Here is a 13,344-nt window from a genome sequence, read left to right on the forward strand (position 1 = left end):
TCGGCACCATCCTGGGCCTCCAGCTCGATCGGAGTTGGCATAGCAACCGTGGACCGGCAAGCTCTCTCATCGGTAAATAACAATTTCCCTGATCCGCGGTCAGAATCGTTCGGACCTCAAGGTCAATCGAGCTCAATTGTCCTCCACTCTGATCAGGAATGTGTCGAGTGAGCACCGAATTAGGTGTTGGACCCCATGAGACCGAACAGGCTTCTTCCCGATCGGTCCACGACCGATCGAGCTCTAGCGAGACCCATACATGTCTTTTTGTCCTCTTTTGAAAGTTTATGTCACTAACTACTCTTCTCTTCTGCTACTGAGCTGCTGGTGTGCTCTTGAGCTTTGCTGAGCTCTCATCGCTGCTGAAGCTCTGCGTGAGTTTCCTGCTGGTGTTCTAGCTGCTGGATCTGAGAAGCTGCTGCTTCATCAAGGTTCCAGTCGACAACAAGAGGCAAGCAAGTGTTTTACAATTTCTGTTGTTCTTGTTTGTTGTCTCTATTGTTGTACTCCTTTGTTTGCTGTTGCAAAAGACTGTGGCGAGGTTTCTCCACCCATAAGGAGTATTTATTAGCCGGGTTTCCGGGGATTCATCCACCGACGGATTGACAGGGCTCGTCCACCTTACGGACACGCCGAGGAGTAGGAGCCCTAATCTCCGAACCTCGTTACATCCTTGTGTTAAGGTTTGGTTTTCTTCTCTTTCGTTTCTTTGTTGTATTTTCCGCTGCGCTAACCCTAGTTTGTAGAAAGAAACGCGAGCGTTTTGGGGTCGGCTATTCACACCCCCCCTCTCTAGCCGTACGAAGAGATCCCAACAAGTGGTATCAGAGCGAGGCCGCTCTTCGACGGATCAACACCCGGGGGAGCACGGGCTAGAGATGGATCTCTATGGAGAAGATATCACGATTCAACCCTTCTACGAGTCTCACGACAACTTCACGTATTGGAGGGTAAGGATGATGTATTTTCTTAGGACTAATATGTTAAATTGGTTTTGTGTACAAGAAGGGTTTTCCCCTCCGATGGATGAGGAAGGAAAACCTATCAAGAAGAAGGAGTGGACGAAAGAGCAAATCCGACGATCCGAAATCAATAACGAGGTAACAAAAATTATTGAATTTGCGTTACCTAATAATGTTTTGTGCAAGATAGATAGGTACAACAACGCCAAGGAATTGTGGAACAACTTGGCCAAGTTTCATGAGGAGAGCTCCACTTCAAGCCATGAAGAGGAGCCTAGTGAGCCAAGTAGCTCACACCATGGAGGGAGCGAATTGAGAGTTGAGGGCTACTCAACATCCAAGGAAGAAGAGGAGGAGAGTTTCTCTTGTTCAAGTTCGGAGCAAGAAGAAGAAGTTTCCACCTCCGGAAGGGTTGAAGAAGAAAGCTCATCTCCACCCTCAACCCTAGGTAACTCAAGCAATTTAAGTTCAATTAAATTACACATTATGTGCTTTGAGTGTAGGGAACATGGACATTACAAGAGTAAGTGTCCAAAGAGGGTAAGAAAGACTCCACCGGCGCCAAAGGTCAAGGAAGCCGGAGTCCCGAAACGCAAGGGCAAGGAGCACATCGTGTGCTTCCAATGCAAGCAAAGGGGACACTATAGGAGCCATTGTCCGAGGGGGAGGCAACCTCACAAGGGCAAGAGACCGGGCACAACGATAGGGGGAGCTAAGGCAAACCCTAAGGTAACCTCTAAGGTTCATTATTGCAATTCTAATAAAACTCATGCTAGTAGTTTTGTTGCAATTGTTAATAATGATAAGCATGTTAACTTTAGGAACCAATACATGTGCTTAGGAGCTAAACATGTTAGCCTAGGTAAGGATAACACTAGAAATACCAACCCTAGGATTAACGCTTCTAAAGTTAAGGAAAACCTAGGTAGAAATCCCAAGAAGACTAGACACATGCCTAGGAATATCTCAAGAGAAAATGACAAATTAAAACTTGAGGTATTAGAGAGAGAAAATCAAGTCTTGAGGTCAAGACTTGATAATTTAGAAAAGACTCTTAAAAACATGGAGAAGTCATCTCTAGGGTTTAAGAGTCAAAAACTCAAGTCCAAGGACAAGAAAGGTTTGGGTCACAAACCTAAGTCCCAAATGGTCAAGCCCACTTACCACAATGTTCCATTCGATTATGGAACAAAACCTAGGGCTAGGAAGACCATTACCAAGGTTACAAGGAGTCACCCCTATAGTTGACCTTGACGAGACCCAAATGACCAAGGCTTCAAAGCCTAAGAGGGTCATTAGGAGGGTTGCTAGGGAAGTCATCCCTAGTGAATATTTAGTGAACCCAATGAGCTCAAATAGGTATTGGGTTCCTAGGAGCATCTTCTCTACCCCATAAATGGGTTAGAGAGTGTCAACTCCAATAAGAAGGGTAGTTAACCCAACTTTGAGGAAATTGACACTCAAGGAGCATTTTCAAGGCTTTGTGAACCTTTGAAAATGAAAAGGAATTATCGTTTACTCCTTGAAGAGTAAATTGTGCCATATTTGAAAAATATCGATTTTAATCTTATTTGGCACAATTTAAGAAAACCTAGAGAAATACCATAATTGGGATTTTGGTTTTCTCTTAGGGATATATGGGCAATCTAGGGTTAGATTTTAAGTTAGCAAAGGCTAAGGATACTTAGATAGGGAATTTAGGTATTTTATTTGTGCTAACTTGCCATGATTGGTTGCCATATGTCATGTCATGACATCATATTTATTTTATTATCATTTGAAATGTCATGATAATGCTTAGGTTATCTATATGTCATGTTTATTTAAGTTTTTAAACTTTATGCCATGACATCATGACATTGGCACATGTTTTTACTTATGATATCATTTTATGCCATGTCATCATCTCTTGCATTAATAATCAATGAAATTGATTTAAGGATGAAAAACACATTTTGATATTGAGATCAAATTTGTGTTTAGAAAATGCATGAGACCTTAGTCTAAGATACTTAAACCCATATCTCACATCAACATTGACTTGGATGTGTTTGATACACTTTAGATGTATGTGAGATATTAGGATCATGAGTTAGGATCAAGGTGCATAGTTTTTGTACCTAGATGAGCCTAATTCAAGAAATGGAGGATCATAGGGAAAGCTTGTGTACAAGTCATGTACATTTAGCCCTAAGATTATGGTCCTAAATTAAAAGGTTTAAAATCATTTTGAAATTGATTTGGAAAACCTTGATGAAGCTTTCCTAGTGATAGCATTCATCATTGACCAAAGTGATACAAAGTTGAGCTAAACTTGAACTATTTCAAAGTTTTTGAACTTTGTATCAAGATTGAAAAATGGAAGTTATTTTCATAGAAAACTATTGTTTCTTGATAGTATATGTTATGAGGAGTGTATCCTCAAAGTTTCATAATTTTTGAAATTTTCTGGAATTGTTTATGGGTTTCTGAATTTCGGGTAAAAGAAATTCAGGAATTCTGATAAGGGAGCTTGGATCGGTCACTGGACCGATCCAGGGAGGTGTGGATCAGTCCGGAGACCGATCCAGTAAGAGGCAGTGAGGCAGTCCGATCCCAGTGAATGTGGATCGGTTTGGGGACCGATCCAATGGGATCCTGATCGGTTTGCTGACCGATCAGGTCGTGCCAAATGCTGATTTTCCGACTGTTTGTCTGAAATTTCAGCTGGGAATTGGTGTTTTGGATTTCTAAAGGTTTGGAACTCTCCAAGACATTGTTGGTGCAATGGTCAAGGGGGAGTTGACCTTTAGGGGGAGTTTTACCTATTAGTCAAGGGGGAGTTGATTTTTAGGGGGAGTTTTTACTCTTAAAAGACTTGAGTGATATGGGATTATCACTAAGTTGATTGTTGAGTTTAGTATCAAGGGGAAAATTAAGAGTTTCAATGAAAGGTATGGGACTTTCATTAGGAAGAAACTCTTGACCTTGATACCCTCTTTTTCCTTTTTTGATGTGTGTCAAAAAGGGGAGAGTGTTCATTGGAGAAATTATTGGAGAACCCAAGTTAGGTTATCGGGTTAACCTAAGCTAGGGAAAGAATGTCAAGGAATGTTCAAGAAAAGAACATTGAAATTCTTTTTGATGTGTGTCAAAAAGGGGGAGAATTATTGGAGAACCCAAGTTAGGTTATCGGGTTAACCTAAGGGGAGAATGCCCAGAGAATGTTCAAGGAAAGAACATTGGACATTGGAAGATGGTTGGAAAACCTAAGTTAGGTTATCGGGTTAACCTAACTTGATTATGGGTTTTGTCAAACATCAAAAAGGGGAGATTGTTGGTGCAACCTTAGGTCAAGGTTGACCTGGTTGACCCGACTCGAGGTGACTTGACTCGAGTTGTATTTTGATGTTTGACTTGGGAAGATTGTCGGTGCAACCTTAGGTCAAGGTTGACCTAGTTGAGTTGCATGTTGATGTTTGACACTCGTGAGAGAGTTGTATTCTTGATGTTTGACAAGAATAGGTGTTTGGGAGATTGTAGGTACAACCTTAGGTCAAGGTTGACCTGGTTGACCTGATTCGGGAAAAGTCCAAGCAGGGAGCTTGGCACGCGAAAAGTCCAAGTATGGAGACTTGGCAACGGAAAAGTCTAAGCAGGGAGCTTGGCACTGGAAAAGTCCAAGTATGGAGACTTGGCACTGGAAAAGTCCAAGCAGGGAGCTTGGCACGCGAAAAGTCCAAGTATGGAGACTTGGCACTGGAAAAGTCCAAGTATGGAGACTTGGCACTGGAAAAGTCCAAGTATGGAGACTTGGCACGGAGAAGTCCAAGCAGGGAGCTTGGCACGAGGAAAGTCCTAACTGGGATGTTAGGCGGTTGGAAAGTCGTGAGTGAAGCGGTGGGAAAGTCCTAAGCGGGATGTTAGGCGGTTGGAAAGTCTGGTGAGTGAAGCGGGCGGTGGGAAAGTCCTAAGGGATGTTAGGCGGTTGAAAAGTCCAGTAAGTGAAGCGGAGAAAGTCCTAAGCGGGATGCTAGGCGGTGTGGAAATCACGGTGAGTGAAGCCGGTGGAAAGTCCCGTGAGTGAAGCGGGCGAGGAAAATCCAGATGGATCAAGGGTGATCGGACATCCGGTGTTGAGAAGTCCAAGTGAGTAAAGCTTGGCATATGGAGTCGGAGAGGGCTCGGTGGCTCGTTCTCGAACTAGGTTAGAGAGGGCAATCTAAACCTAGGAGTTGGATCGGTCTCCGATCGATGATACTCGATGTTTCTGATCGGTGCGGTGACCGATCGATTCCACTCAGTAGCATATGTGGAGTTCCTGATCGGTCCACGGACCGATCGGGCAACGATAAGTGAAGAAAGAGCTCTGATCGGTCCGGGGACCGATCAGTGTATCTGATCGGTCTCCACGACCGATCGGGACGATCACTGACCGATCAGGATGTTTCCTGATCGGTCCATGGACCCCACGATATCGGAGTTCTGATCGGTCCATGGACCGATCGGGTGACAAAGACTTCTTCCCGATCGGTCCACGGCATCGATCAGGTTCTAGCTGACGCAACGGCTAGTTTCTTCTTCGCAGGTATAAAGGGGTCGAGGGCCTGCATTTTAACTTCTTCCTCTTCTCTTCGCTCATGAGCTGCTGGTGTGCTCTTGAGCTTTGCTCACTGCTGAAGCTCTGCGTGAGTTTCCTGCTGGTGTTCTAGCTGCTGGATCCGAGAAGCTGCTGTTTAGGTTCCAGTCGACAACAAGAGGCAAGCAAGTGTTTTACAATTTCTGTTGTTCTTGTTTGTTGTCTCTATTGTTGTACTCCTTTGTTTGCTGTTGCAAAAGACTGTGGCGAGGTTTCTCCACCCATAAGGAGTATTTATTAGCCGGGTTTCCGGGGATTCATCCACCGACGGATTGACAGGGCTCGTCCACCTTACGGACACGCCGAGGAGTAGGAGCCCTAATCTCCGAACCTCGTTACATCCTTGTGTTAAGGTTTGGTTTTTTTCTCTTTCATTTCTTTGTTGTATTTTCCGCTGCGCTAACCCTAGTTTGTAGAAAGAAACGCGAGCGTTTTGGGGTCGGCTATTCACACCCCCCTCTCTAGCCGTACGAAGGATCCTAACAGTTTGAACCTTTTATTTTCGGGGTACAAGCAGCACAGGTTTTCTATCTTGAATACCATATAAAGAGAAGAAGGCCCAGTGAATGGTTGTCTATTTGTCGAATGAAGCCTCGCTCGATTATAGAAATGTCAAATGCCACTCAGGCTACTGATGCATTTCAAAATGACGAAGTTGAGAGATATTCAATTGATACACAACTTGAATCTACATCTCAATTACTTGTTGATATTGATAATGTCACTTATGAGGAGATAAATGATGGAGAGATGTCCAACAGTGAAGATGAATTGGTACTAACAGAGTCTAGCGATGAAGACTTGGAAACTATTAATGTTGATTAAATAGTTGCTAATGTAATGTCTGAATTGTACTTTTCTATATAATTTTGTATTGTGTTGCTAATGTTAATGTTATGCATGTGTGTATATATATTTTTGTATTGTGATGTTAATGTTAATGTTAATGTTATTACTAGTACATGCATGCTATGTTTTTGTGCAGATATATTATTATGGCTGAGCAGCAGACAGTAGCACCTCGTGGCTACAAGGTTATTAGAGTTGTCGGAGATACGTATGTATTTTTGTTATGATTAATACAAGTTATTAGAGTTGTCGAAGACTTGTTATTATTCATATCTATTTTTTTTCCTTGCAGATTTGTTCCTGATGGCCACCGGGTAGCCTCTTATATCACTAGTAAGTTTAAAGAGCGAGTATGTGCTTCTGGTACTACATGGAGGCATGTAGATCAGGAGATGAAGACATTTTATTACAATGAATTCGTAATAAGTAAAATTAATATATTTGGTATTCAATAATATATTTATCCTTTCGTATACTAAAATCTATACTTATAATTGCAGAAAAGGTATACATGGGAAGATGGTCAAGAAGAACAATTTAAAGCTACATGGAATAGTTATTGTGCTAAACTGTATAGAGACCTCATGTATTATATCAGGAAAAAGGGCACTAGGCCAGCGTATATTTCGGAGACGATATGGAGTGCATGGACGACCACCTGGGTTGCAGAAAGATGGCGAGAAAATGCTGAAAAGGCTCGATCTAATAGGAATACAGAGCCAGGTGGCCCGAGCACCGGAATCGCTCGGCATACGTCAGGATCGAAATCTATTGTTGAGCATGCTATAGATTTGGTAATTTAATTTAAAGCTATAATTTTTAACAATTTTTTATTTTATTATCACATTAGTATGTATAATTATGTCTCAAAATATTTGTGTATGTAGGAGCATGATCTTGCTCGGCAGCCCACATGCATGGAGGTATTTCTGAAGACCCATAAGAAGAAAGATGGGTCATTTGTCGATTCTCAATCTCAGACCCTACACGTAAGATTATTAACTTTATTTCATTTGTTCATGCATTTCTATTTTGATTAATTTTAATAATTGTTATCAAATTAAATATTGATATATTATAATTTTGAACACAGGATCAAATGACAGAAAGAGTGGCTCAGGCCTCTCAGCCACCATCAGAGGGGGGGGGGGGGGGGGGCCACAGTCTCTATCCACTGACACGCTAAATGAGATATATTATGATGTTGTCGGTGGAAGGACAAAAAACTCCACCCTCTACGGCCTTGGCTCCCAGGACAAAGTGGCATTTGATCGTTTGAGGACTCCTAGGGGCCGTGCTAGTTCCTCTTCTTCTAGTGAGGTGCAGTCATTAAGACGCGAAAATCAAGAACTGCGCACTCAACTGAAGACAATGGATGAGAGGATGGCTTCTATGGATGAGTGGAGGGTTGCTGAGGAGAAGAGGAGGACCGACCAGGAAACTCTCTTTGCCAGTATGCGAGAGATCGTGGCAAATTTCGCTCGCACCCAGACGCCAGATGGTCTTGAGTCCCAGGAGACTCAAGACCCATCAGACCGTGATGATTAGCTATGTTTCGAGGTTTGTTCAACTACTATTTAAATCTTTATTTATCATACAAGTTACATGCAAAATATATTTGATTGTTTTATTCTACTCTGCTCATTTCTAATATTTACATTAATATATGTTTCAGGCATCAGGGTGTATATATTCAGCACGATCATCATCATCATTTTATTTCTATCTAGGTGTTTATTTTTTTAAATGTAAAATTCATTATACATCTATGTAACATTTCGAATTATAGATTGATATCAATCTCATCATAATTTATTGTATTTTACTTTTTGCAGGATTTTACACTATTAGTTGTTTTTGGATTATTTGTTATCATGGTATGAATTTATACATTTGAGCACGGAAATATTTTGTTTATATTATGTTTGTTTATATATGTTTTGTTAGAATATGTAAACTGTGATTGAGTTAGTTTATTTGTTAACTATGATTGTATCTGTGATTAGGGTTAGTTTATTTGTAAATTGTGATTGCATCTGTGTCGATATTTGTGATTATATCTGTGATTGTGTTAGTTTATATCTGTATTTGAGATTATAGCTGTGATTGTATTTGTGATTATAATTTGTATACATGGGGTGAATGGGAAACAAAAAGAATCTGGCAATTTTTTTTTTGTTTTACTGACGGAATACCGACGGAATATGCATCCCGTCGGTATTCCATATCGTAATATACCGACGGAAAAACTAATTCCGTCGGAAATTTCTGACGGAAATACCAATTCCGTCGGTGGTTTCCGACGGAAATAATATTTTCGTCGGAATATTACGATATGAAGATTTTAATCAGGCCCCCCCCAACGGAAATTATATTTCCGTCGGAAAAGTTTGGCGCCAGGTGTCCACGTGTTTACTGACGGAAATTGATTTCTGTCGGTAGCTACCGACGGAAATATTGCCTCCGTCAGGAAAATAGGTCCCGACGCATATTCTCGCGACAGATTAATATCCGTCGGTAATCTGTCGGCAATGCCCATTACCGACGGATAATTCCGTCGGTATTGCTGGATATTTTTGTAGTGAACCTTTCTACCAAGTGTGCAGGAGTTGACTGGTCTAAAGGACTAGACACCAGGCTGAAATCCATCTAGGTCTGCAGGACCCGATAGTTGGTGCGAAGTCTAAATAGGTTCGTGAGACCTAATATCTGGCGGAAAGTCCGGTTGGATCCGCGGGACCTGACAACCGAACGAAATCCAGTTGGGTCGGCTGGACCTGACAACTGGCGGGAAAATCTGGTGGGTCAAACGCAAGTCAAGTGCTTGTAGTTGGTAAATGGAGGTAAGCAACGGGAGAAGAGATCTAGTGAGGACGTGTTCCGAGTTGAGGGTGTTAGGATGTATACTAAAAGTCTAGCTTTTGGTATAAACATTTATCTAGAAATAAGAATCACATTGGTCAAATGTCTACATTTATGATAAATGTAGTTGTTCAATTAATTTATATTGTAGATAACATGGTGTGTGGTGTCACACACAGAGGATCATGTTATCAGTACCTTATAAATTATAAACAGTAGCTCACGACCAAGATGGAAAGGAACAAACCATTGGAAGGTTGTAGTGTAATTAGGTATTAGTTTATCTTAACTATATAATTACACTAGTACACTTAGAGTGTATTGAGTAGGACCATTAGAGGTCGTTTCTTTTTATACTGACTTTATAAATGAACAAAAATCTCAGTTATTATGGAAATGTGTGCTCTTAATCCTAATATAATAACAAGCACATATATTTGATATTTATTTCTTTAATTTATCAATGGGTGAGATTTAGTTCGATAAATCAATAAGCCCGATAAGTTGGGAAATGATATCACTTATAGTGTGTGTTGTTGATTATAGAAGGAAACTGTGTCCTAGTAATCTAGGTTGAGAATGTCCCCAAGAGGAGCTCATAAGGATTGTCATGTTAAACCCTGCAGGTGGACTTAGTCTGACATGACGATGAAGTTGAGTCGTACTACTCTTGGAGCTAGATATTAATTAAGTGAGTTGTCAGTAACTTACTTAATTAGTGGACATTTGTTATCTTAAACACAGGGAGACTAACACACTCATAATAAGAAGGAGCCCAAAATGTAATTTGGGATTGGTGCAGTAGTTCAATAATAGTTCTTTAGTGAAATGAATTATTATTGATGAAATTAAGTTGTGTGTTCGAGGCGAACACGGGATGCTTAATTTCATCGGGAGACCAAAACCAATTCCTCCTCTCGGTCTCTATCGTAGCCTCTTGTATATAGAGATTTATATCCACCACATACCCACCTTCTTACCCATCCAATGGGGTCGGCCAAGCTAGCTTGGAACCCAAGCTAGGGCCGGCCAAGACCAAGTGGATGAGCCAAGTTGGTGGCCGGCCAAAGCTTGGGTCCCAAGCTTAGGTGGCCGACCGCTAAAATATTAAAAAGAATTTTTATTAAAATTGTTTCTTATGTGGATATCATGGTTTTAAAAGAAAGTTTAAAAATTAAAAATTTCCTTTTATAGCTTTCTACAAAAGATTAAGAGAAGATATTAATCTATTTCCTTATTTATAGATTAAAAGGATGGTTTTAATTTTTGGTAAAAACTTTCCTTATTTGTAAATCATCTATATGTTTAAAAGAGAGTTTAAAATTTGAAATCTTTCCTTATTTGTTGATTAAAAGGTGGATTTTAAATTTTAAGAAAACTTTCCTTTTTAACCATGTTCATGATTTAAAAGAGAGTTTAAAAATTAAATATTCTCTTTTATAAGTTTCTACAAGAGATTAAGAAAAGATTTGATATCTTTCCTTATTTGTAGATTAAAAGAGATTTTAATTTTTAGAGATAACTTTCTTTCCACATGTTTAAAAGAAAGATTTTAATTTATAAAATTTTCTTTTTATTAACCAATCATGAAGGGATGAAAATTATTGGAGAAATTTTTTATAAATTTCTGGAGATAAATTAGGAAGTTTTAATTAATTAAAACTCTCCTTGTTTGTAGTTTTAATATGGCCGGCCATTATAATTGATGAGAAGAAAATTGTTTTTAATTAAATATTTTTTTTTCAATGGAAAAAGAATTAAGGAAGTTTTTATTAAATTTTTCTTATTTGCCAAGACCAAGGATTATAAAAGAGGGGGTAGAGGAGGCTTCATGGTGAATATCTCTATTCTATTTTTCCTCTCTTTTCTCCTTGGGTGTGGCCGACCCTTCTTTTTTCCTTTCCTCTCCTTTGTGTGGCCGAAACCTTCTCTTGGTGGAGATAGCTTTGGTGGCCGGATCTAAGAAGGAGATGAAGGAGAGAAAAGAAGTCTCTTTTATAGCATCCCTTGGAGCATTGGTGGTGGTTAAATCTCTTCATCCTTGGAGGTGCTCTTTTTGTGGCCGAACCTTGCAAGGAGGAGAAGAAGGTGCTTTGGTGGTTTCTCATCTCGGAAGATCGTTGCCCACACAACGTCCGAGGTTAGAAGAGGAATACGGTAGAAGACCTAGAGGTTTTTTGCTTACAAAAGAGAAGGTACACTAGTATTTAATTTCCCCATCATGCTAGTTTTATTTCTTTGTAAAAATACCAAATACAAGAGGCATGTGATTCTAAATTTCGAATTAGTTTTCGATGTTGTGTTCTTTTGTTTTCTTTTCGAACTTGTGCTTCGATTATTCTTTTTGGTTAACCTAGAGTTATTTAAGGAAATTAAATATTAACTTTCCTTAAAAGGCCTTGTCTAGGCAGTGGTGGTTGTTCCCATATCCAAGAAGACCATGTACCTCGCCATGCAGTCCTAGAAGCCAAATTTGGAAATTAATATTTAATTAACTTTGTGACCTAGGTGATTTAGATTGTGTAAGACCGATAGGTTCGATAGAGGGGGGGGGTGAATATCGATTCGAAAATATAGAGTATTAGCGCAGCGGAAAAGTAAAGTAGACACAGTTATTTTTTACTTCGTTCGGAGCCTGTGACGACTCCTACTCGAAGGCCCGTGGTCCTTGACCACTTTCGTTGGGCAATCACTAGCAATTCGAATATAATTACAAAATGAATACAGGAAATGCTTAATGAAACAAAGTAATACCGACAAGAAAATTAACCAAAAACGAAGAAGCACTTTGTCGGAGCTTTGTTAGCGTCGCAGGAACGTAGAGCAGCGGGACCAGCAGTCGAAAGTTCTCAGTTGATGAGTGATTCTGAAGCTTCTTTTATATGCTGTCCCGGGCGCCTGAATCCCTTCCGGGCGCCTGGAATGTGACGTAGCTGCACAAACCATGATGCTCCACGTGGCGACGACTCGGCTGGATGAAATTTGCCTTCCGGGCGCCCGGACCTCCGGGCGCCCGGACCCCTCTTCTCCAGAAAGTCCTTCTCCTGCAAGAAAAGGTTAGTCCGAGGCAAATGTACCCTGCAGCAAAAGAATGTTAGCACAGTTTTATAGATGAGCAAAGTATGACTTAGATTCCGTCTTTCCGAGACCGGAATCTAGTCACGATCTCGACTTAGATATCCGAAATGGATCTAAGCCGGATCGACGCCTAATGTTCCCTACCCGGGAACGCGTCCTCGCAGTCACTCCCCTCCAGTGACTTACCTCACTTACCTGCCAGACGTCCGGTCAGCCCGTCGACCCGTCTGGACTTCTCGCCAAGCGTCCGGTCAGCCCGTCGACCCGCTTGGACTTCTCGCCAGCTATCCGGTCAGCCCGTCGACCTAGCTGGACTTCTCGCCAGCTATCCGGTCAGCCCGTCGACCTAGCTGGACTTTTCCTGCACACTTGATAAAGGTGTCAGACAACAACACACCTAACTTAACCTGATTTGTCATTCATCAAAACCTGAGTTAGACCGTTAGTGCTAACCGCACCAACAATCTCCCCCTTTTTGATGGAATGACAACCTGGTTAAGTTAGTTATAAAAATATGCAAAAATAGGCATGATTTTTGAGGTTTTTTAAGGTTTAAGTTAGTTTTTTTTTTGTTTTCATTTAGTTTCTCTAACTTAACTCTAACTTAACCAACCTAACCCTCCCCCTTTGGCATTCATCAAAAAACAAGGGTAAACAATCACAGTGAGAAATACCGAAAACAATAATACCTTGAACAATAACTGAGTTTTTAAATCCAAGAGAAGATCAAATTGACTTGGGGGAGTATAAAGTTTTGAAAATTTGTTTAAAGCATTAGCTTTTAGCTTTTAGAAAAAAAATGCTAAGTTTAGATAGGTTAATTTTCAAACATAAGTGTATAAGGTCTAAAAAAAAATTTTCAAAACAAGTTTCAACTTTGAAATGCTACTTAAACATAATTTTGAAATGCTACTAAATTTTGTAAAATTTATCCTTCAAATTAAATTGTCAAAATTAAGTAAAGTCAAATTTTTA

Source organism: Zingiber officinale, chromosome 11B, assembly GCF_018446385.1.
Source record: "Zingiber officinale cultivar Zhangliang chromosome 11B, Zo_v1.1, whole genome shotgun sequence".
Classification (NCBI taxonomy): Eukaryota; Viridiplantae; Streptophyta; class Magnoliopsida; order Zingiberales; family Zingiberaceae; genus Zingiber; species Zingiber officinale.